Below are 26946 nucleotides of genomic sequence, written 5' to 3' on the forward strand. Positions count from 1 at the left end.
GTGCAAAGAAAGCTGGTGACTTAATAGGAGAGGATGCCTAGCCATTACTGTAGTAATGAAGAGTGCCTGGGAGGCATATTCAAGTTGCTGAGGGCAGAAATGTCAGAGAAAAGGATGCCTGAGGGGAGCTGAGAGGCTCAAGGAACTGATAAATGAAATGGGAATTGGGAATGCATTGGCAGCTTTTCACCTTTCCTTACAACCAAGTAATTATTGCCCTGAGAAGACTAACTTGAAAGCTTAGGCCGAGTTTGTTGATGAACGTCTGGCTCCCAAATACTGGCGGTAGTTACTTGCTCCCCGGCAGCTCTACTTCGAGAGGCCGGGGGCTCCAATCTCCCTAGGTACTGATTACTTTGTTCCCAAGCTACAAAAGCTCTCAAGTGCCTGCTTTAAGTTGAGCAAGTGTAGCCCACCACGCAGTAGCACAAAATAGCCAGTTAAGTACCTCAGTAAACGGGCGCTAGAGCCCTGTATGAGAAGAATCACTAATGCCAAATCACTTGTATCCTCTGCAGTAAGGCTGGCAGGCTGGCAGGACTGAGCCAGGATCCCCACACCGCTGCTTTCAGTGTGCCAGTGGTGCACGTGGGGGACTGCAACCTTCGGGGCTGCCGACCAGCAGCCTCCCCGCACGCTAGATAGACTTTAAAAATTAAGTCTCTGTCCTGATTTCCCAAGACTGTCTGAGTGAATGGTTTTCTTAGGAAAGACTTCATGAGATTTTTATGGAACTGGTGTCATTTGAAAGCTAGTGACCTGGAGACATGCAATATATTTTTGAGAAAGTTAACGGGAGATCAGCTGACCTCTACAGTCAGAATGGGAAGGAGGGAAAAAACACAAATGCTTTTGTGCCTTTAAAAGGAATAGAAAATGTTTAAAACTTCTTGAATATGTAAACTTAACACAAGTGCAAATCAGTAGCTATTCTTTGAAAGGCTGTTTGGGGAACCTGTGTCTTCCATTAGTGCTTAAAGGCAGGGACCTTAAAGACAGGACCAAAAAGAAGGCAATAAAGAATTTCAGTTCTATATTATAGCTTTTCAGAGTTGTTTTATTTTTATTTTTATTTAACTTGTGGAAAATTAAAGCAAGAACAAGTCACGTCAATGTCATATGCACGTTTTCTGAGTGTACGCTCAAATCTCTCACCTAGGTCACTAATGAAATGAAAGATGACCCTGGACAGATCTGTGCTGGATCCTGCTTCAAGTATTCCTACAGCTGGAGAGAGAGCCACTAACAGTATGTATTCTTTTTGCATGATTTTTAACCAGTCTGGCACTCATCTTACAGCAATTTCTTCGATGCTACATTTCTGTAGTTATTTGGAACAGCATTAGAGAACCTCACAATATGTGCTTCCCCTGGAGGATCCTGTCAAAATGGGGTTTTTGCTGCATTATTCTGAATTGGTGTTGACAGGACAAGGTGCCATAAAGGTTGGGGCAGAGGGTGGAGATGAGAAAATGTAAGAGTCAGCATGAGACCTTGACTGAACAGGAAGTGTTTAGAGATGCTGTGCTGAAAGCTATGTGTAAAGCCTGGGTGTAACCTTGGTTGGGTTACCAGGGGCAAGATCCCAGTCATAGATAGCACTTGGTCCATGTGCGGGAAGGGGATAATATTCAAAGAGATTGAACAAGAAGTGAGGGAGTCTTGGGTTACAGTGAATTGCAAAGTCTCTTTCAAAAAAAAAGTTGAAATGACAATACATTCTGACATGTACAAAGTAAAGGAATTTCAGGTTGGTATCATGAATGTAAGCAGAACAGATAGCAAACACTTTCAGACAAAAAAGAGAATAAGGAGCAAGCAGTGTTTTTAAAATGGTGAAACTTTTTTTTTAAAAAAAAAAAAACAACAAAACTTTCCTCTTTTCCCTTTTTTCTATATCTAAACTAATTTGTCAAAACGTTCCACACAGTTGCATAGCCTGGAGCCACCTGAAATATACAGAGAAATTTTTTTTGGCAAATTGAACTTTTATTGAAATTGCTTTAATTTGATTCATCTTCAACTCTCAACCGCTGAAGTGTGGACTGGAAATGTGGACTTCCATGAGCTTAATGACGCGGGGGAAGAGGAGGAGCTGGAAGAAAGCAGGGGGATGAAATGGAAGATAACATAGTGATAGGGATAACAAAAATATTAAAAAGTTTTTTATTGTGAGGCTGTAAGAGGGAGAGCATGAGGACATGTGGAGAAAGGTACAGGAAGGCAGAGTGAGGGAGCAGCTAAGGGAATGGAGAAGATCTGTAGGTGCAGTGAAGATCCTTTCTTCCTATCTCTCTTTTTTTAAAATCCTTTCTCGTGCCCCACACACTCCAGGAATCAGTGAGGCTCCTTTCCTTTCCCTTTTCAGGAACAGTTCATTTTGCTTCTTGCAGCAAAACTGGCTCCAAAATGTAATTATTTCCTGCTGTCTCTGTGCGCTTACCTATGCCTCCCGGCCGGGTCCTGTATTTGGCTAGCACAGACTCACCCACTTCCCTCCTCCCCCATACAATGTGGGTCCCTGTAAGAAGTTTTCCCAAGAGGTTTTCAAATGTTCCTTCAGGATAGGTTTCCTCTTTTAGGCCTCAAGGTTTTATGACAACGCAGTTTACGCTGGCTCTGCTCTTTTCTCTTCTTTTTGGATATTCTTTTATTCAAACAACTCCTGCAATATGTATCATTTCAATTACCCTGGAGGTTTACACAGTGCTTACAATGAACTGAGCTGTGCTTCCAACTTCTGCCCATTATATTCTGACAAAGAAGCTCAGAGGCAAGGCTGTGTGACTGGTGAGCAGCGTGTGAGGCAGGGTTCAAAGAGAAAGGAGCTCATAAAATAGTTACTCATAGCTCTTCCCCTTTGCAGGGTCTAGCTCTGTCTTGCAATATTGAAATTCAAGATGCAATCAGGGGCTGGGAGACCTTGTTTTAGAAGAGGTTTTTGCTGAAGGTAATAGGGGAGATGTAAATCTTATGTTTGTTTGTTTATGCTCCTGGACAGTAAGAACATAGGCAATTGTTATTCCGAGCATTCACTGAATACACTGAAGTTTTATTGTATAGAAGATTTGTTTAGCTAAAGATTATCCAACATGCACAGAACTACTTCATGGGAACTTCTATATCTGTAGGGCTTTTGGTTTGTTTCAGTGCTTGCCAGCTCCTCAGTCCTTGTCCCATCCCAATCAAAGTCCTAATCATAACAGCTGTAAAAGCCTGGGAAACTGCCCATTGTAACCAAAGGTTTCCATCCATTATTTAAAACCATGCTTGCTACAGGAAAACTGGTAGTGTCCATTGTGACTGCCAGCCCCTAAAAAAATGCACTGCATGCAGACAGAACATCTTCTGCTTTTAGAAATGAGGATTCCCCAGATGGGTGCCTTTGGAGATAATTTAGTGGTGCCCTACTCCTTGCCTTCATCAGTGTATGCAATCTGGTAACATCTTGCAAGCACACCTGGCAGGAGAGAGAATCGTATTATAAATGCCTAACAAAAGGATCTCCCTTTCTTTTCTCTCCTCCTCCTGTACTTACTAAGCTAATTACTTCATTTTAAAAAAGGGAAAAGCTCTTCACTCTTCATCCCTTGCATGCCTCCCATCTTTATGGCTTTTTCTTTGAATGCTGTGTGCTTTGACTGTGAAACGACAAGGTAAAAAGCTCACATTCCCTTTCCAGTTGGAATTTTAAGGCTTGATTTTTTTCAAACCCAGCTTTCAGCTGTTAGTGGAGGGTCAAGCCTCTGCAGACAAAAGCTTTCAAACTTCAGAAGACATAATTCAGCAAGATTGGCTGAGGTGCCGATGGAAGGGAGGTCTGACCATGTCTCCCTATGGTTAAGGATGACAGTGCAGATAAGAACTCATGTTGTTAATGGATGCAGCCTTTCACCTTCTGACACCTGACTTGGTCAGGACTAAGTTTTTGTCACCTTGAGTGATCATTCCCCCAGATACCAGGGACTTTGGCAGAGGGTCCTGCTTCTCTGATTACAGCTGAGATATCAAAAGGAGAGTAGGATAAGTACAGCCTAACATGGCTATTTTTACCTTGAAAGAATAATAGTTACTCTGATTTTTTTTAGATGTCTGAAGCCTTTTCTTTTCCCATGTGCTACTGCCTAACTTACTGATAACTTCACCTGGGGTGGGAGAGACCACCACATTCTTACAAAAAACCTGCCTCTTCAAAATGGTATTTTGGGGAATAACAGCAGAAGCAGCAGCAGTCTGCTCAGCAATAGCAGGCACGCCAGTGTTGTTCTGTGAAAGCATCACTTCTTCCCTACTAACGCTTGTTTGCATTCCATCTCTTGCACAGCTGGAATGGACAGGGGAGAATTAATGCTTTTTATTTAATTAAAAAACTATTGAGGTAGCAAGCAAATTCATCAAGAAACAAATTCAGCAAGCAGCTTTTCCTTAACTTCAGAATGATTTTTTATTATTGATGGTCTTTTTGCGAGGACTCAAACCTCTGCTGAATTTAGGATCTGTTTGGAGTGTCCTAAACAAAGAAAGGGATTTCATGGCTTATATGTTCCTTTAGGACAGGACATCTCCACATCTTTATTTTTGGTAAATTTATTTTCTAAACCAGATCTACATTTGGCTGTCCCTTCTGTTTAGAAGCAGACTGCCCCCTGTCTTTAACCATCATAGTTCTATGGTAGAAGGTGTCTGTCTGTCATGCTGACAGACATTTAGACTGTTTTGCACGTGCATAGCCATTATTTGTCATTGCTTTTCCCACCAATTACTTGTCAACCTTTTACCCATTGTCAACCCAACCTTACAATCAATCCTTCATTGTTTTTTCTGATCTTTTCTTGGACTGGAGGGACTGAATGTGCAAAAACTGCAAAACCAGGGAGCTGAAATGACAAACCTTTAGTTCTAAAACCATAACTAGCAGTAGCATCTTTTGATGTAGACTCTCTTAATGAATAAACACCTACTTAGCAATGCTAGGAAAATGTATTTCCTAAGTCCCATTTTGCAGCCAGACATATATCCCTTATTGTTACTTCTTGGCATGCTGCCCATAGTGTTGATCTCTTCCTACTGAATTAGCCCTACCCTAGACAGCATTTCTCCCTTTCGCTATACACGCTTCATCAGCACAACTGGATATCTCTCTAAGCATGGTACCCTTTGCTGCTGCCTCTCTGCCCTTTCTTCCTCAGACCACATAAAATCCATCTGTCAGAAACTCTAAAATTACTTGTTCTGTGAAGTGAAATCTTCAAAGCCTTCAAATATCTAGTATATGAAAACTCTTTTCTTTATTCCATTTAGGATTACAGCCAAAAAAAATTAATAATAATAAAATGGCAAGACACTTGCTTTCTTGCAAAGAAAATAGTTATTAACCTTCAGGATAAAAGCAGGTACAGTTCCAGTGATGGACTTTTTCTCCAGAGAAAGTGTGGGGAAGGCAATTGCTGTGGACAGCAACAAGTAACTTGTAGAAGAGCAACAGCTCCCATAAAGGTTTGTCGCACTTAAAGAGGAGATGGAGCTATGCATTATAATGCCGGCCCATTTTGGAGTTGCCAGAAATCCTAGTTTACATCAGTGATTTGCAAACGGACCCTCTCCTGGCATCGTGTCAAGAAAAACTGTATATAAAGCTGTGCAGCTCTGCAGTTGCTTCTGACTTCGGTGACTTTCACAGAGGCGTGATCTGAGGGATGTTTGTAGCAGAGCCTTCTGGACTATGTTTAAGTTTCAAGTTGCTCAATATTTACTTTTATAAGTGCAATATATTCATTTTCAATATATTTGTATTACTGACTTCCACTTTATGTTTGTACTCACTGAGACATGACTGGGTGATTAGTGTAAGCAGACTCAAACCAAATGGCAGTAACATATCAGAGGGAAGCTGTAAAACATACCTTGTCTGAGTACTTCGGTAATCTTGGAAGAGAAGGTTTACACTGCTTTGGAAAGGCAGCTTCTTACGTCTACTTCATATAAACTGTGTAGGAGCAACTCACAGGACATGATGAAAAGGAGAAACAGGCAGAACAGCAGGATTTTGCCCCAAATCAGACGTCTGCATGAGAGCAAACACAGAATATAAAGAAACAACGGCCCAAACCACTGCTTGATGAGGGAACTACAGAAAGCAGAGATGTAGTAACATGAGGCTTTGCAAGGTTTAGAAAAAACAGTTTACAACAACTGTGAACTTCAATATAAGTTTTAAAGCACCTTATCAGCATCTAACTTCCTTTTTCTTGCTATTCTTCAGTCTTTGCAGAAACGTGGAGCCTTCCAGGTTCTCAGCATACTTTTCTGCTTCCCCAAGGGTGAAAGTGCTGTCAGCTTTGCAACCAGAAGTGGTTCCTACCCTAGGGGCTTTCCTTCACTGATTTCTCTTTAAATATTTGTTCACTTCAGATTTTGCAGGTTTAGGTCTGTGAGCTGTTCATTTGGGCCCTTGTCCTGCTGTTGCTGCCGAAGCCCCAGACAAAGCTCTTTTTGGCCTGAGGACTGGTGTGATCTTGTTCAGCAATTAGCAGGAACAATTCATCTCCATTCTAAGAAGAGAAAAAAAATGACTTGGTCAGTGCCTTGTCCAGAGAGCCAAATGCAGGCGTCCCGTACTGCTGACAGCTCTTACCTTTCTGCCTTCCCAGCTGCACACTGAGGAGCACAGCAGTGAATTGGCTCTCTCCACCAGAGGAGAAAGGGTTACATTTTAGATAAACCTGAAAGGAAATTAAAACAAATGTTTCAAACACTTCTAGTTACTGCCCTTATCATGTTACTGATGTCAGAATACTGACGCTCTTTGCACTGCAGCACACTTCACACTTTTTGGGGATTCATTTATTAACATTAGTCTGGAAGTGCATTTTGCTGTAAGTCAAGGCCACAGAGATTCAATTAAATATTTTTCAGCTTTCATTACCTTGTTTGTGGGTTTCATCAGATATTTGCATTCTCTTTAGTCATATCCTAAGCTCTCAGCCTCCCAAATGCTCCTCATGTGCTAGGACAGGCAGGAGAGCTTCCATAGGCTCCTGCAGGAACTACTGGGCTGTGAGCTGTGATCTCATTTCATCTATGCAGTTGCTGGATGGCTTCAACTAAGCTTCTTGTCAGCTCATGTGGAATGAAAAACAGTCAGCAGGGGCTGTGAGTTCCCTAAATAGAGTTACCATCAGACCAAGGAATGACGAATTATTTTCTCTTTCCCAATGATGAGGATATCACAAAAAAACAGCCTACTGTGGCACTTCTTTCTTACTTTCCAGGATGAGGTCCTCAGGTGTCATTCACCATTTTGGTGAAGATCACACACAGCCAGTTGGTTTGTGTGGCAGTTTGCATTTTAAGGTCCACAAGTGCTTGCTGGAAAAAAAAAAAAAAAAAAAAAAGTTTCCTCATGGAGGAGAGATCTCCAAGGCTGGATTTCCAAGGCAAGCACCCCAGCTCAGGAGTGCCCTCGGGAACAGACTGTCTGTGCATCTGACCTCGTTGCAGGCTGACCTGCTGCAGCTGCACACTCATGGAATTCCTCTCCAGAAAGGTTGTAAATATGGTGTTTCCTGGTTTCTAAAAGGCCTTGAAAAAACATACCACAGTCCAGCCATCGAGGGAGGCTCCTCATCCTGGGCATTAACGTAGTTGGAATATGACCCCCTCTCTCTTTCTTACAGTGAGGCAGGGAGGTAAGACAGAAAGCACAGAGCTTGTGCTTTGGTGATTTGGGTATCCTAAAATGGAAAAGGCTGATACAATATTGTTTATTTTAACTGAAGGTATTTCCATGGTCCTTATCACTGCAACATCTGAGCCAAGGCCAAAACTCCACTTTCTGTCAGGTCTGCAGAGCTGGAAGCGGACAGCTGAGGGATAAGTGTCTGGTGAGTGGACACAGCTGGAAAATGTTAACCTGTGGGGCCCACTGAAGCATGTAAAAAGGAGGAAGAAAAAAGGAGTGGGTAGCTGGGAGGGAGAAAAAAAAGGGATTTTGTGTAGTTTAGGAAGAGATTTGGTGCTATCCTTGGATTCTGGTACAAATAGCATTTTTATTTAAGAGCCTGTCCTGTGTGTGAGAGGCAGGAGGGATTCTTACTCTGGCTTTTTTTGTCTAAGGGACAGTGTTTCCCAGCCATCAGCAGTTTCCTCAGTTGTGCTATGTTCACTTAAAAGATCCTTGAGCCCTGTGAGAGCTTGTCTGTGCTATGGGAGGAAGCTGAGGTCTCAAATGTTATGTTTTTATGGTTTGGTTTGGTTTGGTTTGCAAAGTAACTTGGCCCCCAAGCAGAGTTTCGTGAAGAACAGGTTCCTCAGCCTGTGCCCAGGCTCAGCTGGAAGGAGTTATTTTACCCTCTGAAGTCTGGATTGTTGTGTGGAGGTGATAAGCATAAGGTTAGTTTAGCAAAGGAGTTTGTGTCGATTTCTCCCCAGAAGAAAAAACATCCTTCCTGCTGCACAACCTACTTGAGAGCCTCCTCGCATCTGTCCCTCAGTTTTGTGCAAAGATCTCAGCCCTCAACAGGAATAGCCTTTTCCCCACAAGATATTTAGGAAGATCCTGGGCAACATGGCTTCTGTCTTCTCTTCTGGGAATGATGCTTCAGCCCTTTTCTCTTGAGGGGTTGTTCTCTCTGTGGACTCTTGATCTGAAAGGGGAGCGTGCTACACGCTGCCAAAGACTATTTTTTCTATTTTTTGTGCATTCTTGAAATTATTCCATAGAACTGGCTAACCTAGACCCTGACTTTTACATGGCTCCCTTTGGTGAAGTGCTGCTTTTCTGCTCATTTCTGTAGTCTCCCTTTCTTGAGACTTCCCTCCTGTTCTTTGTTACACTAATTACCTGGCTTTGCTTAGTTTGGAGGGTGAAGTCCTGCTTGGTACTCTTCCTAACTTAGAGTCTCTATCTCTGAGGCTTTCTGGGAGGAAAAGAAGTTGTCACACATACCAGTAGTAGAAGAGCTGAAATCACTTCTGCCTTTAAAAATCTGTTGAGTGGTCTTTAAATGCAGTTGAAAGAGATTCTGTAATGTGGTTAGGAGAGATTTTGTGGGTGTGAGGGGAGAAAAACAGGAGATACAAATTCAGTTCCTGTGTCAGCAAGTCATGATACTTACATGCTTGCCTTTATATGCTGAAGTCACACAGTTTTCTTCTACCTTGTTTAGGCTGTGTAGTTTCATTGTCAGTACTTTGTATTGGGGACTAGGTGTGTTTACACGTATGCAAAGAGATCCTGATTCTGGATCTTAGTGCAAGATTATTACAAGACTAATAACACGAGAAGCTGTCACTGTAGGGCAAGAGCCAATTCTTTGGGATATTTGCAGCTTCTCTGGCTGTGCTTGCCATTAGCCCTGAGGCAGGGAAGATCTGACCTTACGATGATCTGTCCAAGTTCCAGTTCTATAGCCTACCAGTGGATGTCGTGAAAATGCTTTAGAGTTTGGTGGTCACTTCTTCAAAGTGAAAAACAGTGCTATGTGATTTCAGTGATGCCATGAAAGCAGTGAATTTGCAAGAGGTAACTGAGGCGCTTTACCATGAGTTTATAGGCTGAAACGGGCTTTATACAAAACAGCTTGGTGAATAATAGAGGACACAAAGTATATTCTGTATACTCCATACTAATGACTAGAAGGAAGACTAAACCCACCAAAATCAGTTACATTCTGCAAGTAATTCATGCAAAGTCCCCAAATTTGATTTGAAACTTCGTAAGTGTAAGAATGTTGGCAGTGTTTGCTTTTATCTCAAGGATTAACAGTCCACCACCAGGATCTAGTCTGAAAGCTAAGACTCCAGGCTAGGTACAGTGAAGACTCTGGAGCTTGTGACTAATTGGGATTCAGTTCTTCTGCATTTTTCATAATACCCATTTTATCATAGGCAGCTACTGAACTTACTCTTTCCCATGAGCAGTGGTAGAAAGATCCTCGAATAAAATATCTTACTGGTGGTCATTCTGAGAAATTTGGAGGGAGAAATGCTTCTCCTGTGGCCTAACCAGATCTACCTCTCCCTCCTACACCTCCAGAGCTCCTTACATTGCTATGTATTTGTTTAAGTATTATGTTCCATGTGAAACACAAGTGTCCATAATCCAAACTTTTTTTTTGCTTGTTTTTATACTGCATTTGTCCTAATCCTGAGACATTATTCATCCTTCCAATCACTCAACTGCAGTTCATCAAAACTGGTCAGCACCACGGTCTTGACTTTGAGAGGCAGACAAAGAGGAAGAGAAAACCCGAGTGCAGAGTAGCCTCTCCCCGATACCTCCCTCCTGTATCTGTAATCAGTGGCTCAAGGACAGGGTGCAGCAGGGCCTACAGCTGAGCTCCACCTTCAGGACCCTGATTCTGCACCATTACAGTCTGGTAGGCTTCTTTAATTAATGGGAAGTGGTTTGGCATTTAATTACCTACCTTGTGTGCTTAACCCTTTATATTTTCTTGGAATCTTGAGTTAAATTTAATGACATTTTCAAAGCCAAGCCACCTATTCTCTAGAAAAGTTTCTCCAGAATAATGGCAATTTAAAGAACATTTTGAAATTGAAAGGGTAGCAATTCCTGCTCCTATAACTGAAGCTTGCTTTTTTCGTATGGCATTCATTTCCTCTTAAGTAAATCACACATTTATTTATTTCTTCCTCTCAGTTGCTCTTTTGGCTTGTCTTACCACCCTGATCAGTTGTGTATATTTCTAATTAGTTTGCAGACAATATTTTTTGGTTTTGATTTTTTGTCTCAATCTGTAGATACTTGCTCCTGCATGCGCCAGCCTTGACTTGGGGTGTAGAAAATGCAGCTGGCTTCTAACAATTGAAGCCGTCCTTGTGCAGGCAAGATAAGGACAGCAGTTAAGGCAAAGGTTGTGAATGCTCTTGGAAAGCATGTTCAGTATGTGGGGTGGCTGATTACTTTGTAGCTTGCTTCTCCATAGACTTCTCCCTGTGTCTGCTTATTTTTCTTTTTCCTGGACACTTGTGCTCAACATTGTCAGATATTCCAGAGACTGGTCTTTGAACAGCTGCCAGCCTCTCCCCTGGGTACTGCCTTGGCTTTCTTGTGCTGTCTGAAAAACAAATTTGAAACAATTAACAGGAAGATCAAAATCACTCAATGTTTTGAGTCCCTGAGAGGCTTCTGTCTGGTGCTCAGGTGGATCCCAAAGGCTGACTGGCTTCTTCCCTCTCCTCTTTTCCTTTTCCCTATTTTTCCCTTCCCTATTTTTCCCAATAATGGGAAAAAAAAAAAAAGTCAAATTTATGTGAGCCGAGCAACTTAAAATATGTGAAGGTAAGGGGTTTCCACTTCACATTTGCAGTTTACTTTTTGCCATCTCTGCTCAATGGCTCTGCTGTGGCCCAGCGCACATTCAGGATCTGGGGGTGCTGCATGCCTCTGTGATGCTGGTGAAGCCATTGCTCCTGTCTGTGCCTCAGTTTCCTAATCAGTAAAATACTGCTTAGCTGTTCTGGAATCTAGTGATAAGGAGAATCCTAAGTGGTAGTTGTCATTAGCTAGGTCAAGTGGGTGACATTTCAGTTATGTACGGATGCTCTACATAATGGTTATTGAGATTAAAGGTGCTTTTTTTTTCTAACTAGTAACTAAACGTTGCAACACAACGTTGTGATTTGTTATGACAGATAATTATATCCACCGTCCAGCAGAAAATTGTGTTCTAAGAAAACTGTTTTGGGTCTGCTTTTCCTGTTTTTTGTTTGTATTTGTTTTGTTTTGTTTTTCCTAGTTTTTCCTGTGGGATTCAGTTATGTTGTTGAAGAATGCTCTTTTTTTTTCTTTCTCCAGCAAGTACATTATAAACTTTTACGACAAATAACCATTATCAACCCTTTCTTCACCTTGTCACTTTTATAAAAATCTTCATGAGGGAAATATACAAATTTTGTAATGACTTCCAGTGTTCTGTTTTGAGAATTTTTATTAAATCTGAACTCAGATAATTTGAAACACAGCCATTGCTCACTCCTTCAGGCTCAATTCTATCTGGTTTTCTTGAGCAGCGCATGGAAACTTTATCCTGTGAATCATGCAATGCTGCACTGCAGCGCTCCTTTTAATTCTCCAGCAAAACTCCATTTAACTCACAAAATATGGGATGATTGTATTTTAAAAGGAATATGACTGGGGATCTCATTTATGCTCAGACACAGTCTGCCTAATTAGAGCTGATTGAAGCAGTGTGTGGGGGAGACATGAATGGGCTCCTACTGCCAGAAGATATCAAAAGAGACTGGGGACCCAGATTTTCCAGAGAAAAGGGAGTCGTGGCATCAGGCCCAGTCTCCCTCCAAACACAGGTCCCTCACAGCAGCTCAGCAGCTTGGTACCTTCCGATGGAGCTAGGAAGATGCCCACTCTTGGTTCAGCAGCTTCCATCGATAGAGAATCCATTATGTCCCTTGCTGAGACTTCTGAATGCAATGCGCTTAGATGTCACATTTCGAACTCTCTGGATTTGCTTGGGAGTAAGGGGATGCATTTCTGGGTAAGCAAGAGAGGAAGGGATTGCGCTGTTATTGCAGGAACGTGTGCCAAAGTGATTTTTTGTCACAGCCAGCCATGCCTTGAGTATTTTGTTCTGGGTGCTGCACAGCTGTGTAGGTACCTACAGGAACTGCAGAAAGCATGAACATCTCTGCTTGGGTGAGGACAGCTGGACACAGACTTCTTTACTTGCCTGAAGAAGTGGCTTGGCAGCAGGCAGTTGTGCTGGGCTGCTGCAGGGCTGGCAAAGTGACAGACATTTGTTCAGGGCTGGAGAAGTGTGGGCACGGGAGGTACCTGGGGCTGGCTGGCACGTGCAGGGGCGCTTTGGTCGGTCCCACCTTGGTAGATGTGACCTAAATGGACCTGCAGGCTAGCTGGATGACCAGAGAGTCTCACTAAGTATGTTTTTCATGTAGAAGCACATGTTAAAGCATTTTCCTCTCCAAACCTTGCTTCATTTTTTCTTCCTCTGACTGGTAGTCTTAGGAAGGCCTCTTAGCCCTCAGAGGCTCCTTTGCTGAGGTAGGTGGATGTGAATGTATTCTGCTGGCACTTCGGTACTTCAGGTTTGACTGGGACTTCTCACAGATGGCAGCTAAGATGAGAAGGAAGATAACAGCTGCGTGAAGCTGTGGCAGTGTTGTCCGCAGCCCTTTCAGACTCCTTTGTTTAAGAGGAAAGGCCTAAGTCATGTCACAAGCTCGGGCCAAGTTTGTTAGCTGTCCTTTCGCTCCCTCGTGCTGCATTGTGAGCGGGGATTTGTGCTTGGCTGGCTGTTTCAGAGGTAAAGCCTGCTGAGTTTCTTCCTGGAACATCCTGACATAGTAAACAAGGGAAAGCAGAGGCAAAGCTCTTCCTGTGCAGCCGGCCGGGATGCCTGCGCTTTCTCACTTCTTCGTGCATTCTTACCCTTGACCCCAGCGTGCTATCCAGTTCCCTCTGTGTCAGGTTCTCCTGAAAGCTGTGATTTCCTCTCCTGACAGTCAGCAGGAAGATGAGAAAGCTGTTGGGCAACCTTTGCTCTGAAAGTACTGGAGGGTTATTAACAAAGCATGCCTGACAGGCAGGGTTTAGGAAATACCGATAACATCGGGAAGAGGGAGGAAAGTAAACAGTTCAGTAGCGTAGGGTGTGTTTGTCATTTTAAAGTTGGCCCAGAGCAGCAGCCTGTAAAGTCCTTTCCTTTGCAGAGTCGCTGTCACAGACCGGCGCTGCAGATGAGCTCATGTCGCTTCCCCCAGCAGCTGAGATGAATTCAGCCCCTTGAGCTGGGACCCTAGTCTGAACCAGTCCAAAGGCTGGACAGGTTTTGGCTTGGTTTCAGCACCACGTAGACGAGTCAGATGAACCAACTTGTTCTGCCCTCAGATGTGAGGGTGTAGCAGAATGGAAGTGTCTTCGTTTCTACTGCCTCATAGGTGAGGAAAGCTACTGTAAGGAGAAGCCGCCTGTTTTACAAGGGAATCGAGGCCAGGAATAGAACTTCTGTCACTGACTTCCACTAACCCAGCCTTGTAAAAGACAGCTAGGACGTTTAGCTGGGAACTATGAAATCCCATCCTCTGGGCAGCTTGCAGCTAAGATTTTGATAGAGGCCTTTTCTAATTATCACTGACAGGCAGATCGAGGGTAAGATTATGCATCTGGGTTCTTGTTTTTTCTCTTCCCTCCCCTTCTTCATATCATGCATCAGCTCTAGTTTCCAAATACATTTCAGTGTCAAAGCACTAAACTTCATCCATCATAAGCACATTTGTGCAAGTCCTAATAAAATAATCCTGCCGCCACGTCTCTGCGGGAGGGTGGAGACTCCAGTCCTAATGTAACATGACAATGGAAGCACCATGAGGCTGGGTAGGGAGATTATATCTTTTCCATTTGTGCAGTAACTGTTGTTTAGTGTGGCTTGTCAGTCTGTCAGATAAAGGCACACAGCCATCTATGAGGAATTATTAATGAAGATTCAGACGTTTTTTCTGCTGGAAACGGATCACTTCACTCTTCATCTCACTGACTTTTTACATTAGAAAACTAAAAATAGCCCTGAGTTTATAAGGAAAGGCCTTCAATATCTGGCAGGTTTTGCCTTTCCTTTCCTGTACTCTGTTCCCCAGAGACAGGCTAAATACACAAACCCTATTTCTAATGGCTTGGGCTGAGCATTTCAGAGCAGTAAACATGAATACAAGGTGTGCATCCCCGTCTGTTAAGCGCATTCAGTCCACTGAGCCCCTGTATCATCCAAACAGAAAGCAAAGACCAGAAAATCCCTCCAGCCTCTAATTATTCACACTTTTGAGGAAAAGGCAGGTTAAGAAAAAGAAGTGCTAATCACACCAGCTCGAATAAACGTGGTGTTGCCAAATGCTGTGCAGCTTTCCCCATCTTCCCCGGCAGCGCAGCCCAGCAGTCATGGTGCTGGGCCCTGCTGGAGCAGCGCCTTTGCCTCGCACTGATGCGTGCTGAGGGATGCTGGGGCACAAGTGTGTGGGGGCAAGAGTCTTGCACAGGCAGCTACCTGCTAGTGACCCACGTTGTTGCTTTAGAATGGAGAAAATTCATTTCTACAGATGACCTTGATGGGGCTTGCCTCCTGGCTTTTCAAAAGAGATGTCTGAAACCCAGAAATGCTATTGTCTGTGATTTTTTTTTCCCCAGGAGCCATTTGGATCCCCAGAACGTCTGGGCTGCCGTTGCCAAGGGAAGAAGTCTGTGCAGTTGTTTGTAGCATCTTCCCATTTTCCCTCAGGATGGCAGTGACATCTCAGCTGGTGTGGGTGGGCTGTTCTTCCCAATGGGCATATGCTGCAAGCACCAGAATAGGTGTGTAACACAATACTGCCTTGGGAAGCGGGCAGTGAAACTTCCTGAGTGTGTGTGTGTGTCTACACCCACCTTGAGTTCAGAGACCACGTTACAATGGGCGATTCATTTTCCCCCTTACTTTCTGGAGGCTGGGATACAATTTGTGTCCAAACGCACGGTTCTCAGGTGTGCCTCTGCATTGTGTGGTGTGCTTTCAGCACAACAAGGGCCAACACCCTGAAATCCCAAAAAAGGGAAGGCAGGTCGGATCGTCTCTGCCAAAGCAGCGGAATGTGGTTCTGCGCGATTGAACGTGGCTAGCTGATTCTGCTGGGTGTACTGCGGCTGTGCTCTGCGCTGAGCGCTTCCCAAAACCAAACCAAGTCAACAAAGTGCTCTGCAGTGTGAAGCAAAACAAAAACACAAAGTTCATGTGTTGTCACCGGACAAAAATTTGCTAAGAACCAGCAGAAATGAGGAGTTAATGGGTCCCATATGTGGCAGCTAACCTGGGCTTTATAAGATTTTCCATGAGATTTTTGAAAAGATTTCTAAAGCAGCAAATGAGACCCATTTCTTGTTAACCTGGACAGCTAACATTCAGGCCACATTTTGTGCCATGGCTCAGTCTATAAATACAGGCTAACAAATTTGGATGGGATTCCCACTCTGTGAAAAAAGCAGATGTCAGCCTCTAGTATTCCTGAGCAGTGCTGCACTTAAAGCTTTAATCAGCCTCTCAGCAAGACAACATCAGAAATAGTTCAGAAAATATTTACCTTTTAATGCATCTTGTGGAGACGTGAGTTTTTGCAGTCTTCCTAGGTATTTTTGTGTTCGTATTTTGCAGGTAGAGCGTGGGTCTCTTTTCCTTACAGACAGTACAGCATATTACACATATATACACATTAGTTTGATGAACTTGGTGATGCCTTAACCAGATGTTCCAGGGTTGCCACAGCAGTGGCGTTCAGTCCTCGCAGGGACGGTTATACAATATCCAATATAGATTGGACAGTACAAAGCCTGAGGAGGCTGGCTTTTTTTTTTTTTTATCTTGCCTTTTTTTTTCCCCTGTTCATTTTAAGTGTGTTCTGAACAGCAGGGGTAAGAAATATTATTGTTTTCATGTGCTGACATCAGTTCTGCCAGAAAGGTCAAACCACTGGAATTCTGTTTACCATTGCATAGGAGAAGGATCAGTAGGCTAAGTCTGAAAACTAAAAGCAATAGTGTTTTTTACCAATGATTGCCTGGGGTGCGGATGTGCTGGGGGATTTTGCTTGTGTGATTTTAAGGGCTTGGACTGGTAGAAGTATCATTTGGGGAATTTTGAGCTAGAACTCCAGACAGAGAAAGTCTCCCAAGGCAAACGGATAACAAAACCCACGGTCAGCTGAACCAGCATCTCTGTCTCTTGGTATCCGTGCAGTTTTCACACTGGCATTCAGGGGATTGTCTCTTCCTTCATCATTTCCATGCCTTTAACACAGCCCCAGCTGTACTTAGAAGGGATTTTCAGACCCTCCTCATGCCCCCCTAGGAAAGCTCACCAGTATAAAAACCAGAGCAGGGCAGAGACTTGTTCCTTTGAGACCACTCGCGGAGCCTGCTTTAACATCTTTTTTTTTGGGAACCTTTACTCTATAGCTTACAAGTTTTAAAACTATCAGTTGCTACATATTGGTTCTCTGTTTCTTCTGAATCTGTGAGATGCTGAATAGCTTCATTCATGTCTGTCTGCAGCTTTGTACGTGATCTCTTGGTGGAAAGTGCTCAAGAAATGCAGTGTTACTGATGAAGAAAACTGAGACAATGAGAAAGGTGAAGAATGCAGCAGTCTGTGAGGGCAAAGTGTAGGTGTTGATGTGGGAGATGTTATTTTATTGAGTCATCCTATGTTTCAGTCTAAGCTGGCCTTGGAAATTTATCTGTTCCTTTATGGTTTCCCCAGAACTAAGTAATGAAGGTCTGGGCAGTTAAGAGCAGCCTACATCTCTGTCAAGGGGAGACAAACCGAAGGAGAGAGAGAGAAGTTGTGAGGGGTAAGTGATGCTGTGACAACAGGCCAATCTGGAGAACCCTGTGAGACAGTCCTCCATAAAAGTCACAGCTACAGCCCGGAAGGTGAGTGTGAAATTGTGTCAGCAGGTGATGTAGGAAGATGTGGCTTTGGTTCCCTGTATCTGGCTGCCCTGTGCAAGGGGTGCGCACCGACAGGCATGTTTGTCATGCCTCCTGGCAAAGTAACGCAGTGACTTCAGTGAGCATGGAAAGGATGAAAGGTTTCAGAAGCTGAGGCTGAGGGAACAGCAGCGTGTTTGCAGTTGGGGAAAAGCTGAATTCTGAGAGTTGTGGGGCTGTGTTAGCATGCCAGATGTGGCAGTCTGTTCACACCATGTGAACTGCCCTGGGACTGGAGGAGAAGCAGGTTTCTCCTGTGGCAGGGGGAGGGCCAGGTCGCTGAAGCAGCCCAGAGCACTCAGTGCTGCAGTTGACTGGAAAGACCGTGAGGTGACGCCCTGAGGAGCAGACACGGGCAGGGAGCAGGCCCCCAACCTAGCACAGTGGGAGCAGTCTCACAGGATGCATCCCACAGCCCTGCAAAATGCAAATAGTGTGTGAGCAACCAAGTGAAGCCTCCCACTGCAGTGCGTGGGCAGCAGTTCTGGTACTGCCAGCTCTGGCGGGATGGGGAGCCGCAGATGAGCAATGCGAGCTTCAACCTTGAGCTCGGTGTCACCAGGTGAGCCCTGGGAAGGCTCCTCCTGGTGGACGTGCTTATGTGCTTTTGGGGATTCTCAAGGTTAGGGTAGGCTTCAGTATTCCCCCAAACACGCTTCCTGGGAATAGATGATTCCTTCCAATGTGCCTGAGATACTTCCCTCCCTCACAGACATGGCTGCTCCTCAGAAGCATTGAACCTGTCTGCACATTTCTCTTCATCTTTGAATTGGCTGATGAGAGAGTTTCCTTTCCACAGTAAACCCCTTGGCCAGTGTACCTTTGGCCAACCATTGCAATTAATTCAAGCCTCTCTAACTGATTTGTTCTGTCTTTGCAGAACTCACTCGTTTTTACAGAGGGGAAGAACAGCTATAGGAAGTTGTTCTTTTTGGTTGGTTGGTTGGTTGGTTTGGGGCTTGGTTTTTTTTGAGTTTTCCAATGGACAGTAGCCAAATCTTAGTCCAAGAATGTCTGTATGGGTATAGGGCATCACCAAGGCTAAATAACTCGTGTTGTTAGCCTTCTGTCACTGTCCCATGGCACATGGGTCCAACTTGGAAACAAAGAGGCAGCAGAGAAAACAGATGTTGAAAATAAAATTTGCTGTGTGACAAGGATACAGGAAGATCACTAACCAAAAATAATGTTTCCTGGATGATCACAGCCAGTGGAGAGAGAAATCTGTGCATCCTAAATGGAAGAAGATGACATTCAGTCTTCAGCATTTCCCTGTTCTGCCTTTATCACTTTTGTGCTCCTGCCAAATCCTGGTACCTCTTCATTTGCAGTGCTTCTGGAAACTATTCTTTCCTTCTGAACCTGACTGCAAAATCTTTGAGAGTGGGTCAGGGGCTGGGCACAATGTCTTTCAACATTTTTTATTGCATCTTGGTTCATCTTTGTGTATCGAGTTTTTTGTCTGAGCTCTCTTCAGAGCTAAAATCTTTTCCCGTTAATTCTGGTCGTGCCTCTTGCTTTCTCAAGAGCCTTGATCAGTTCCTTCTATTGTCAAAGTCAGTGTATTTGTCCTCCCCTACCAGCCTCCACACAGCCCTGCCCAACGTACCCCCTCAGCTCGTCTAACATCACAGCAAGCATGGTCATCATCTGAGCAAGCTGATGGGTATACAGCATCTGCTGCTCTTCCAGCATAACCTCATCTCTAGGATGGTATAAATTGCAGCCAAAAGTAAGGGGAGAGGGGAGCTGGGGCTAGGGGGAGCACTCAGCACTGCCGAGGGTGTAGAAACAGCTTACTTTGACTGGATGTGGGAGAAGGATCAGCATTTTGGACGGAAATCTCAAGTATCTTCAGAGGTCTGGAGAGCTGGGAGGAAAGCAGGCTGAGTTGCACGTGGCCAGACCTGCGCTGTCCCATCGGATGTGCCATCAGTGCTTGTGTGTAATACTCGACTGTTCAGTCACAGGGTTAGATATGAAAAATGCTGGAGGAGAACAGGCTCTGTGTTTGTCTCTGCAGAGCACCACGTGCTCTTGCACTGGTAGACGGGCAACGAAGTGTGGTATTGATACCAGACAAACTCCAGATCCAGAGCAGCCCAAGGCCAACAGGGGAGGAGGTTGAAATGTAGGATACGTGAAGAGTCAGCGTGATCCACCGAGATAATGCAGAAATTCCGGCTGACATCTGAAATTATGTAGCCAGGAAAAGATAAGGCTCTCCCTGGGAGGGAAGACAATAATTGTTTTTTAGTGTAGCAGATCAGAGATTAGGCACTCTCGTCTGTAATCTGTCATGGTAGAAACAGTAGCTTCCTGTGCTGCTACTAAATGTTTCAATTGAAGACTGCAACTGTCCACAGCCTCCTCCTCCATTTATCTCTGGAGAGAAAGGATTAAATTTCCACCCACTTTAAGTTAATTTTGAACTTGGAAACAGTGCGTCTTCTTTCTCCTCTCTGATCATTTCCTTACAGATGAAGGGAGGAGGCTGGGTAAAGCAAACCAGAAGGAGCAGCAGAGGCTCTGCCAGCTGGGGACATGCTGGAGGACACTGATATAGGAGGGCTTGCTGTTTAACTCCTGGGAGGGCTCGTGGTGATGTCTGCAGCCTCCTGCTCCCTGGTGTGGATGAGGAAAGGAGAACTGAAGGCAGTGACTAACTGGTCTCCTTCTCTTCTCACACATCTTCTTTATTCCAGTTTTGTTTTCCCTCCAAGTGCTGTTACTGAGCAGGGTGCTATGTAACACTCTGCTTGCTATGTAAAGCAAGAGAGCCAGGGAGCTTTAAAAGAAAAGTAGTTAGCCTGTTTTTTGTTTTCTTTCCCCCAAGGAAGCGAGCGGAGCTTTGGTCTGTTTTTGCATCTGCTTCGTGAGTGCACTGCACAGACCCCAAGCCCAGGGACATGTTGCAACCCCACCTCCTTCTAACACACCAGCACATGTACCAGCATAAATGCATAAGCAACGAATTGGGTTATTTTCTCTCTGTGAGGTGGATTTATTTCCCCCCCTACTGCTTCCCACAAGCCTCCCGACCCTTTTGCCCCCCCTTTGGCAGGCCCCTTACACTTGTACTCTGGAAAAACAGTAGTAACTAGCATTTGTGCCTTTGGCAATAAAACCACAGGCCTTGCAAACCCCAAATGGCAAAAAGACATTTCCATTCCAATCCCAGTTTTAAATTAAACTGTAATGAAAAATCAGCAGTGGCAGCTGGGACCAGAGACAGTGATTGTCTCGAGGAACAAAAAAGGGGAAGGAGGAGGAGAGAGGGAGAGACTGCAAGGAAAGCTCAGCCTGGTAATAAAGCAGCTGGTAAACCTTCAAGTAAAAAGAAATTAGAAAAACAAATCTAGCAGAGAGGGAAGCGGAGACGCCTGACCTTCCGTGCGGTACCGTAGAGGAGGGCCACTGTGAGCTGTGTCCCAGCGGGCTGCGGTGGGAGCTGCGCAGTCCTGTGCTGACATCTGGAGGGGACGTGTGGCAGCCGGGCACCGGGCTCCTCACTCCTGTCTGGCCTGTCCTCCTCATCCTCAGGCACAGAAGGACCCCACCGCTCCCCTGAGGGGCAACAAGCGCTCTGTCTGCCTCTCTCAGACATGTGCAGGCAGCCCTGAAACACACAACTAATGGGTAGCGCTGTTCCAGGACTCTTGGAGGTGTTTCAATGAAAAATAGAAAGCTAGCCAATGAAACTCTTGATTTTGTTTTTCATGTGTTGGTTCTTCAAGAAGTCAAGGTTTTCTTTGGTAAGCAGATACTTTATTTGGTGCCGGTGGGAGGCTAAAACAAGGAAGACAGACCAACTTTGAGAGGGATCAGGGTCTGCAGTGTGAAATTTGATTTTTTTTTGTGTTTGTTTTTATTCTTCATCATGCATACAGCAATTCAGCCAAAGACCTGACACGTTTTCCTGGCATAGCATAAACAGTTAATTGCAAGAATACCTTGCTACATCTCGTCCTTGTGGACAAAATTGTAACATCCACAAGCTCAACATGAATTTGTAGTATTTAGTTTTCCTCAGTTGCTATTAGTTTTTTTGTATTTCATCACCCCAGCATGAAACTGAAGGATTAAAAAAAGGTGAAATTCACTGCTCTGAAGAGTTTGCAATGAGAGCAAGCAGGCCTAGGGGGGAAGTAGAAGTGCAGAGGAGCAAAGGGATGCTTCAAAGGTCACACAGCGCATGAATAACATTTCTAAGAAAGGAACCAAGGTCTCCAGAGAGTCAGTTTAGTGCCCCATGCACAGGACTACACAGTCTTTGCAGAGCCTCTGCCGCTCCTGGGCCCTACCATAGATCTGGCAGGGTGTATTTGAGGGGTTTGTGGTACTCACACCTAGTGCAGGGAGGTGCCTGGTTCATCCAGACCCAATTTCACCCGTAAGTGAGGTGACAGTACACTGCACATAACCGCACAGAGTCACGCCGCTCGCTTGCCTGTACAGTTTTGCAGTTGACAAATGCATATCCAGTTTTACTCTGCCAGACCTGAACACAGCCTTGATGTGGGCTGCAGGTTTTAGCCACGTTATTTGTAAACCATAAGAAGTGCTGATTCAAAACAAACCTGTAGTTTTGTTCATCTTTAATTTTCAACAGCATCAGGAGGAGAAGTGAGTTGCTAGCTATGTCTTCTCCTTAGATTGTCTGCAAGATACAGGGTCAAACCGGTACCTGAAATTACGGTTCCAGTACAAGTTCCTCAAAACTAGTTAAACAGTTACATCCTCTGAAGTCCCAGAGCAGTAAGCACTGAAATATTTAGGCTGTTAAGGTCAAACACAAAGTAAGCTGTTGGCCTAAATTTCAAGGTTGCTGAATACCACCAGCTTTTTCACTGAAGTCATAGGAAGAACCCTCATGTATTTCAAAATTAGGCCAGTTGTATGTGCATCTAAATAAGGACTTATAGCCTACATTTAATTCAGAGGAACTGTGAGCCTATTTAGAAAACCTCCTGCCTACCTCTGCGCCTCAGTTGTAGCAGACGATGGTAACTGCTGTGTGTTTGACCTGTAGATCATGCTTCAGTGCATGTGGCAAATAAAAGCGTTTTCATGTTGTTTGCAAAAAGCTGCTCAGGCTATTTTGTTATCGAGACTAGTATAAGGGAATTAGATACCCAGCTTCCGCTGAAATGATTTTGTTTCATTCCCTGGCGGTCTTTTAGAGGAGGAGGAGAGAAAAATTACAGATGAGATTTCATCTATCAGGAGCTCACATCTATAGCATATTCTCTGATCTCCATCACAAGACACACACAGGCAAACCTCTCTTCTCCTATCCCACTCCTCTGCTGGCCTGGTGTGCATGCAAGAGAAGTGGTGCAGGCGAGGGGAGTTCTGGTAGAGTGTTTTGGCTGCCACGCATCCTTCTGGTTGGCTGAAATGCTTGTAATGCTGGTGCTGCAGCCAGCTCTGGGTGAGCCTCTGGCAGTGTGGCTCACTTGGAAGCACCCACAGGAATGTCGGTGCCTGTGAACACTTGATCCACATGATCCCAGCACCTTGGGCCTTTCAAGGCAGAGGACAGTCTTTCCTCAAAAAATGCATTCCTCATGGGATTCCTAGCCATACCCTAAACCTCAAAAAAAGTCTCACCTCTCCTTGCTTCTTTACTCAAATTGCTTGTACTGTCCTTGATGCTAGTGTTCCTGTGCTTACACTTGAGGAGGGAGAAACAGGGAGACGTTCATTCAAGACCACCGCTCTGTTTCACAGCTGGGTTTTCCTCTGCTGTTTGTTTGCTTTTTATACCAGCCATGTTGGGATATTAGCATGATAATGCACTTCTGAAGGTGCTGTTGGATGGGACTAGGTCCTTTTTGTTTGTACAGTGGTTTGAACCATTCACAGTTGTGCACTGGCCAGAGGCCAAAATTCTGCTCCCTGTTCTGTGCCAGCAGCTTCCACCGACTCCCAGACAACGCAGAAGCCCCGGGAGCTGCCTGTGGCTGTGTGCATCTGGGGACAGAGCTTAAAACTCAATCAGCAACTTGCTAATTCTGTACAAAGCTGTAAGCAAGGCAGTCTCAGAAATCAAAATAAGCTCCCGTGAAGACTTGAGACAGATACAATCTGCATTGTTGCTACTTCAGTGAACTCTCGCTTTTCAAACCCAGCAACTTGGTTATTGAGACCGACTCTGAGGGACCACAATGGGTTCCTTATAATTATTTTCTGTTGTATAACCTCTTCAAAAAGAAAAGAAATGGTATGAGACTTCTCTGTGAAAGGTTTCAGGGTGTTTACAGACCCTGAACCATATCAAAGAGATTTCTGACATGAATTCCTGAGTTATTCAAATAACAAGAGGTCACATTTGAGGTAAGTAACACATTTGGGTTACTTAAAAGATCTAGTGGGCAAAGCTGTACGTGCTGTCAAACAACTGAGTGCATATACAAACCTCCCTGTGTCTTTTGATCTCTGCACAGGGCACAGAAGGCAGCACAGGACAGCTGTGAACTTGAAGAACATGGAATAGCAATAAACTTGGATCTGTTTGTGCTTCTGTCAAAGCCAGTGGCAAATGTCCCGTCAGTTTCACAGAGATCAGGTGCACGGCTCCATGAGCACCATGGATAATGCTTATACAGTGCTGTGGGAACATGTTATACGTCAGAAAGTAAGGTTTCAAAGTGTGTTGCATGGAAGGGCACCATTAGAAGTAGGCTGGAGGTCTCGGTGTGCTACCAGCTTTCTGTTTCACACCCAGACCAGAGACTGTCTCTCTTAAAATGTTCTTCCAATGGGAGAACCATGGATTTATAGCATGTATGTTGAAGAAACGACAGTGGTGAGCATCTATTCTGACATCCTGGAACTGGTTTTATAGATCTTTTATCTGGTCGTTGTGTGAGCCAGCACATCCTTTCACAGCATGGAGAAAGCTCTTTTATCGCTGACACTGATGCCGCAAGGTGTCGGTTGTATGGCTAGAAAGGGAAGGTTGTACCAAACCTCAGCTGTGCTTAGGCTGCACCTGGCCTGTTATCTGAGGTGCCTGGGAGCAGCTGCAAATCACAGAATGGCTGAGGTTGGAAGGGACCCCTGGAGGTCACCTCGTCCAACCCCCCTGCCCAAGCACAGTCACCTGGAACAGGTTGTCCAGGACCATCTCCAGGCAGCTTGTGAGTATCTGCTGGGATGGAGACTCCACAGCCTCTCTGCACGACCTGTGCCAGTGCTCAGTCACAGTAAAAAAGTGTTTTCTGATTTCAGACAGAGCCTCCTGTGTTCCAGTTTGTGCCCAGTGCCTCTTGTCCTGTCACTGAAAAGAGTCTGGCTCCATCTTCTTTGCATCCTTCCTTCAGATACTTATATACCTTGATGATATACCCTCTGATAGTCTTCTGTGGGCTAAATAGTCCCAGCTCTCTCAGCCTTTCTTCATATCAGAGATGCTTCAGTCCCACTGGCACTTCTGTGGCCCTTCTTTGGACTCTCCAGTAAGTCCATGTCAGTCTTGCATTGGGGAGCCCAGAACTGGACACAGTGCTGCAGGTGTCGCCTTACCACTGATAGGTAGAGGGGAAGGATTTTCTGCCTTGACCTTTGCAGCAAGGGCACATTGCTGTCTCCTGGTCACCTTGGTGTCCGCCAGGACCCTGAGGTCCTTTCCTGCAAAACTGCTTTCCAGCTGGGTGGCCCCCAACTTAAATGCCCACTCCCTGCATTGGAAATTTGTTTTGTCTGTGCGTTGTTCTTTGAAAGCAAAAAACCCGTTTTCCCCCAGCCCAAATATGTTAGGGACTTTTTTTCTTTTTTTTTTCTATAAACTTCCAAAATAATTCAGCTGAAATTTGTCTGCAGACAGTTGTCTCTTGATCTGTGAGAGAAATCAGATGGTATTTTAGGAGCTCAGAAATTAGCTCATGTTCTTGCAAATCCAGCAGATAACAGCTTGCTCAGTGCCATTCACACAGCTGTAGGGGAGAATATTAAAAAACTTTCAAATTCTATTTATTAATCTCGCTAGAAAACTTGTCAGAGGGAAAAAAAAATAACAAACCCTCTTCAGCAAACTGCATTCCCCTAGTTTGTGTGAGATGCCATGGTAGCAGAAGAAATGTCTGGAGCTTTACTGGAGGAAGTGAAGTGTTAGGGTAACGGAGCAGGACTTAGGATGACTCCTGCGCTCTGTTACTCATTCTGTCACTGCCCCAATCCGGGCTCTTTCCTGAGCAGGTCCAACGACGCTGCTGCCTGACTCATTCAAGTAATCAGGATGACTGAAAGCCTAATCTGACCTTAGTTTAACTGACAGCGAGGCATGATAACAACACCTGGCTGTCTTTCTTATGGCAGTTCATTCTGGACAGTTAAACTCTTTGGAGATCTTTTGAGCAAAAAGAACTCGGTAATTACAAAGAGATCATATTTTACCTAGCCTACACTGGCAAGTTCTTTGGAAATACAGTTTTAATTGCTTTTTAAAAAGACATCTTCCCTCCACCTTGAAAATCAAAAAAAGGTTAAAAATCTCTATCACATTTTTCCTTATTCTTCAAGAAAATTGAGCTCCATTTTTGAAGCTGATTTAAGTGAACAACAAAAAATGTTCGCAATTTTCTTACTCAACTTTGTAGAAACCCAAAATACAGGTCTCAGCCTTTAAGACTCTTGATCTTGTATTTCACAAGTCATTTCAAGTTCATATCAAAAGCTATCTCACTGCTAGGGTTTCTTTTTTTTTTCTTTTTTTTTTTCCCCAAGCTATATTTAAAATGCATCTGTTTTATTCGCCTTGGACTGACAGTCATCATTTATCCATTTTCTCTATCTGAGGGGAAGGGGAGGGAATCAGTTGACAGAAACAGTAATCTGCTTGAGAAAGCCGTAGGCTGTTTGATATTAATACAGAGGATGATTAATCAAAGAAAGATTACTCCTCCAGTAATAAGCAAAGGATGAGGTCAGTAGCTGGGTAGCAGAGACCAGGCAGCATTTACAGATATGCACAGGGGTCAAGAGTGAATAAGGGAACCGCAGGAGTTTTCAGTCCTTTAGACCGTGGTAATGACCTAGCTGGGTTAGATCAAAGATCCCTCCAGCTCTGCAGCCTGTTTCTCATACTGACCAGTCGCAGATGTGCGGGGAAGAACTATAGGAAAAGGAGAAAGCGAGGAGTACTCCTTCCCTGCTATACTTTTTCAGCAATTAATAGGCTAGGGACCTCATAAGTGTGTAAGTCATTGTGTTTGAAACCACTGGTGGGTGTACCTGCCATGAAAGCATCCAATCATTAATCCGTTTCTATTTTTGGCCTCCACCAGTAATGAGTGGTAATGAACTGCACAGTGTAACTGGGCATAGTGTGGAAAAGAAACCATAACATAATCCCATCAGTGATGCTAATATCCAGGCCCAAGAAATACCAAATGAGGGATGCACTCATTGTTTCTTTAGTCCAATTTTTTCAG

The 26946-nt window shown here is 44.3% G+C and overlaps 1 protein-coding gene and 1 long non-coding RNA gene across 3 annotated transcripts in view; one reads left to right on the plus strand and one right to left on the minus strand.

The window, feature by feature from the left end:
* Positions 1-4673: 4673 nt before the first annotated feature.
* LOC125182507 (uncharacterized) lies at positions 4674-17045 on the minus strand. 2 transcript variants are annotated; one of them, XR_010832204.1, is made up of 4 exons: positions 16105-17045; positions 6926-15722; positions 6635-6722; positions 4674-6551 (listed from the first exon to the last, which is right to left on the minus strand). It is a non-coding gene; the product is annotated as an uncharacterized lncRNA (long non-coding RNA). The 2 variants fall into 2 exon arrangements; XR_007162448.2 differs by having other exon boundaries at positions 6926-17045.
* A 251-nt stretch (positions 17046-17296) lies between these two features.
* RAPH1 (Ras association (RalGDS/AF-6) and pleckstrin homology domains 1) overlaps positions 17297-26946 on the plus strand; it is a 293904-nt gene continuing 284254 nt past the window's right edge. The window contains exon 1 of the mRNA XM_066999108.1: positions 17297-17452. The gene's annotated coding sequence lies outside the window, so the exon portion shown is untranslated. The remainder of the gene's footprint in view (positions 17453-26946) is intronic.

The sequence above is a fragment of the Anser cygnoides genome, chromosome 6 (genome assembly GCF_040182565.1).
Source record: "Anser cygnoides isolate HZ-2024a breed goose chromosome 6, Taihu_goose_T2T_genome, whole genome shotgun sequence".
NCBI classification, from domain to species: domain Eukaryota; kingdom Metazoa; phylum Chordata; class Aves; order Anseriformes; family Anatidae; genus Anser; species Anser cygnoides.